We start from the raw sequence: 5,287 nt of genomic DNA, 5'->3' as shown, positions 1-5,287 counted from the left end.
TCTCAAGATTAATCGGCCGAAATAGCGACGATAATCTGGTTCTTGGCTGAGGATAGAAAGCTTTGAATGACCCGTCCTTGTTTTATTATTTTTTTTTGTTCCGTCTATCTGGATGTTTTGTTGTCCCTTTTTGTATCACCTAGTTGTCCGGTATTTTTGCATCCTTGTCCCATTTTGAATTTTATATATATATATTATATATATATATATATTATATATATATATGGTGGCGTGTCTGTATATAAATATATATATAATATATTATATATATATATATATATAGTTAATCCAAACAAGAAAACACAGAAAAAACAGCAACGCGAGGACGTGGAACAATTAAAGTATTATTTGACGCTCAGGAAAGAAGGGAAGGAGGGTTTAACGTTTCGAGCGGAGCTCTTCGTCGGAAACAAGGAAAAGGAAAGATCCCAAGAAGGGAAGACAGAAGAAAAAAATTTTTTTGCTGGTGGTGCTCAAGAGATCATATATATATGCGAAGCATGTTAGAAGAAATAGTATTCGAATACTTAAAGTAGAGTAATATGCTCTTATTAAAAAGCCTTCATCACAGCTGTCCGACGAACGGCAACGTGAAACTCTGAGTAACAGTTTGCGAAGAGTTTGCAATTTTAATAAAAGTGGCTATGTGGTAAGAAGCTTGCTTTCCAACCACATGATTCCGAGTCCAGTCTCACTGTGTGACACCTTGAGCAAGTGTCATCTACTATAGCCGACCAAAGCCTTGTGAGTGGATTTGGTAGATGGAAACTGAAAGAAGCCCGTCGTATATATGCATAAGTTTGTGTGTCCGAGCTTGTCCCCCACCACCATCGCTTGACAACCGATGTTGGCGTGTTTATGTCCCAGTAAATCAGCAGTTCGACAAAAGAGGCCAGTAGAATATAAGTACCGGGCTTACAAAGAATAAGACCTTGGTTCGATTTGTTCGACTGAAGCAAGTAAAAAAAAAAACAAATATATATACATATATATATATATTTGATTTTTTCTTATATATATATACATATATATACATTTATATATACATTTGTACATGTTTTCAATATATATTATATATATATATATATATATATATATATATATATATATATATATGAAAACACGTACAAATATGCATCAATCAATGTGTGTAACTGTGTGCGCGCACGCGCTTTTGTATGTATGTATGTATGTATGTATGTATGTATGTATGTATTCATTACGTATACAACTTTAAACCAGAAACCAAACCTGATGAGAAAAAAACACACAAAAATCCCTAAATACAACATAGGTATACCATCCAGCAACATCCATCCGTCCCTTATTTAGTTTTCAAAACCTATTACCAGGCAACCTCAACATGTTCGCCATTTCAAGAAGACGCCGTTTCTCTGACCTTCTTGATATTTACACTTTAAGGTGGGTTGAGTTCAATTTGGCCAGATGGTATGCGGGGTGAGGGTTCGAACGTATATAAAAACGGATGAATGAAAGAAACGAATTTCATAATGGTTTCACATTTGAATTTTTTTAATTAAAAAGAATTTTGCGTTGCTTTTTTTTCCCATATTTTTAAATATATTTTTTTTCCCTCATTTTTCTGTTGAGAGGAAAATTATAATAGTTTAGTAAATAATGTAGTTCCATTTGTCGATTTGTTGTTAAGGTTTTGTTCGAGGAGTACGTATATACATACATGCATACGCGCGCACGTGTGTGTGCGAGCGTGCGTGCGTGTATGTGTGTGACTGTGTGTGTACGTTTTTTGCATTTGGTTTGCAAGATTCTTGATGTGAATTCGTGTGTCGAAACAAACTTTGCTGATTCAATAATAATAAACACACGCACTGGTTCAATTCCACTTCTGTATCATTAGCCAACTGATTAAATATGTAACCAACAAACTAAACTGCTGAAAAGGTAGCGAGGTACGACGAAAGAATTTTTACTTACAAACAACCGATTGATTGCTTAACCAGCATATTATACATTATTTACATTATTTACAACTGGCGGATAATTGTCCTCATCTTATATATATATATATATATATATATATATATACACAAACACATACATGCATACATACATACATACATACATACATAAATATATATATGTGTGTATATATAGGCGTGGCTGTGTAGTAAGTAGCTTGCTTACCAACCACATGATTCCGGGTCCAGTCCCACTGCGTGGCACCATGGGCAAGTGTCTTCTCCTATGGCCTCGGGCCAACCAAACCCTTGTGAGTGGATTTAGTAGACGGAAACTGAAAGACGTCCTTCGTATATATATATATATATATATATATATATATATATATATATATACACACTTTTACTCACTCCCCTCGCTTAGTGGTCATTCAAATAGCTCTTTTGTCTTAATAACGGTCAATCACACAGTAATTTCCCTTTGTATAACGGTCATTTTTCATTGTATTTTCCCGATGGCCGGATAACTTAAGAGATGGCGGCGTGGATTTCCACCTCGACATCCGAAACTCGGAGTTTTTTAATGGCTTCCGAATAATTGTCACATATTACATTTACAGATACATTCCTCTATTTATATAATATCGAGGTCTCTTTCTTTCTTTTGTTGTCCTACCATTTTTGTCAGTAACATATATATATATATAATGTAATAAATAAAATATATGCATACATACATACATATATGTACGTACCTACATCTACATGTATATATACATGCATATATAAATATATATACGTGAGTACAGGACACCACATCTAGACGTAGAACTCAACGAGAAACGAAAACGGAAAAACAAGCATGGAACAAACCATTTTTTTTACAATAGAAAAACAGAGTACAAGACAAACTACACAAGGAAAAATCCCCTTCATCAGCTGTCCCTAGTTCAACTCTAGCGTGTTTCGAAGGTAGGACAGAATACGACTCGACAAACTAGCCCTTCCTGCGAGAGAATTAAAATAAAATTACTTCGCAGAGGGTTAAAAACAAAGAAAGAAAAAAAATGTAACACAAACAGGACGTAAAAACGATACAAATAAAAATACAAAATAAAATACAATAAAAGGTACATAGATTTCCATTAATTAATATATAACAAATGCACAAACAAATGGAAACAGGCACAGAATGTCACCAATTCCTCATCAGTTGACGGCCAGAAGGTCAAACGCAATTCCACCGTAATATTCAACTGTTACGATCCAGTCTAAGAAATTGTTCGTTTGGATTCGATCTGATTTCCAGGATACAAAGTAATTCACTTTGTTCTTTCTTGCAAAACACCAGTATTCGCAATCTTTTTCTTTTTTAAGGAAATCTTTTGTTACTTAAAATTATAAAAGACACAACTGACATTAAACCGCTCGAGTAGTCTTCATTGACATTAATTCACTACAAGTATTCTGTCCCTTCTCGCTCACTACCACCAATTTTCAACTAGGCATTCACATCCGCTGGTCTGCAACATTCGATGGTCTGCAACATTCGATGGTCTGCAACAATGCATGACTTTTACAGAAATATTGAAATTATTTCATCGCGGAGTCCAACTGATTCTCGACTTTTCTCAGAAACAATTTCAGCGTCATTCATAAGCTGTAAACTGTTAATAACCGTCTTCAATGCTAATGTTTTCAGCTGGTATTCTGAAAGGCAAAATACGGTTCATCTAGATTTAAACCTTAACCAAAACTGGGAAGCGCAGGAGTGACAATCAATAAGCCCAGGATTACACATCTTTCCTGATATTGACACTACCAAAGCTCTCTCTTACTCTCTTTCTCTTTCTTCCTTCCTCTCTCAATCTCTTTCTCCCTGCCTTTCTTTCTGTTTCTTTCTCTGTGTCTATCTCCCCATCTCTCTATTTCTCTCCATCTCTCTTCATTTCTTCCTCTTTTTCTCTCATTTCTTTTTTCTTTCTTTCTTTCTTTCTTTCTTTCTTTCCTTCCTTCCTTCCTTCCTTTGTTCCTTACTTTGTAAGATATATATTTAGTTTTTCCAGGTCATTCAGATACTAGAATCTATACTTTGATGTTGTTTGCCTTTAAAAGCCAGCAGAATGGCAGAAACGGTAGATTATATGTCTTGCAGTGGACATTCTAACACACACACACACACACACACATACACACACACACACACACACACACACAATTCTGTAGACATGACTGCAATCCAATGAATGAAACCGGTGAAAAAGTACCCATTCCTTTCACCTTTTGCCTTTTACTTCAGTCAGGTCATTAGACTGCGGCCATGCTGGGACACACACACACACAGACTATAGTTCTACTATAGTCTCGGCCCGAGACTATAGTAGAAGACACTTGCCTAAGGTGAAACGCAGTGGGACTGAACCCAGAACCATGTGGTTCGTAAGCTGCACAAACCCACTCCTAAAATTTTTATTTTATCTTATTTTACTCTATTTTTGTCATTGGTCAGTAAGCGTTATTCCCTATTTACTTCTATCTAGAAATCAAAGGAATTCAAACTTTGTTTTTGCGACCTGTACAACAGTGCTTTGAAACTGACCCATTTTCCATTACATTTCAGACAGATTCAGAGTTGCAGAAAGAGGAAATACCATTATAGCATATATTCTGCTCAATACCACAGATTCACTGGTCAATTGCTTGACCTCAACCACTTGTGGCTGACGATACGGGTATCTCTGATCAAGAGCACGAGTATTGGCGGGAGCATCGTAGCCATGTGTTGAGAGGGATTCTTTGGGGTTTGAATAAATGTAACAAAAGTAAAGTTTGAAGGAAATATTAGCCGTTTTTCATACTTTCTAAGGATAAGCAAATATGAAATAACAGTTGATGTCGAAGGGGGAAAATAAAGCTACACAGCGTTATTCAATAAGCTTTCTATGGCGGCGAGCTGGCACAATCGTTAGCACGTCGGGCAAAATGCTTAGCGGTATTTCGTCTGCCGTTACGTTCTGAGTTCAAATTCCGCCGAGGTCGACTTTGCCTTTCATCCTTTCGGGGTCGATAAATTAAGTACCAGTTACGCACTGGGGTCGATGTAATCAACTTAATCCCTTTGTCTGTCCTTGTTTGTCCTCTCCGTGTTTAGCCCCTTGTGGGTAGTAATGAAATACGTATTTCGTCTGTCTTTATGTTCTGAGTTCAAATTCTGCCGAGTTTGACTTTGCCGTTCATCATTTCGGGGTCGATAAACCAAGTACCAATTGCATACTGGGGTCGATCTAATCGACTGGCCCTCTCCTCCAAAATGTCGGGCCTTGTGCCTAGATCAGAAATGAATAAGC

General features: G+C 36.5%; 1 long non-coding RNA gene across 1 annotated transcript in view; it reads left to right on the top strand.

Annotated features, from left to right (window-relative positions):
• Window positions 1-4,842, top strand: part of LOC118761009 — a 17,526-nt gene extending 12,684 nt beyond the window's left edge. Inside the window, exon 2 of the long non-coding RNA XR_004997093.1 lies at window positions 4,696-4,842. This is a non-coding gene — a long non-coding RNA (uncharacterized LOC118761009). The remainder of the gene's footprint in view (window positions 1-4,695) is intronic.
• The last annotated feature ends 445 nt before the right edge of the window (window positions 4,843-5,287 follow it).

The sequence above is a fragment of the Octopus sinensis genome, unplaced genomic scaffold, assembly GCF_006345805.1.
Source record: "Octopus sinensis unplaced genomic scaffold, ASM634580v1 Contig04516, whole genome shotgun sequence".
NCBI lineage: Eukaryota > Metazoa > Mollusca > Cephalopoda > Octopoda > Octopodidae > Octopus > Octopus sinensis.
Note: the sequence above shows the minus strand (reverse complement) of the source record. Positions and strands in the feature narration are given on the sequence as shown.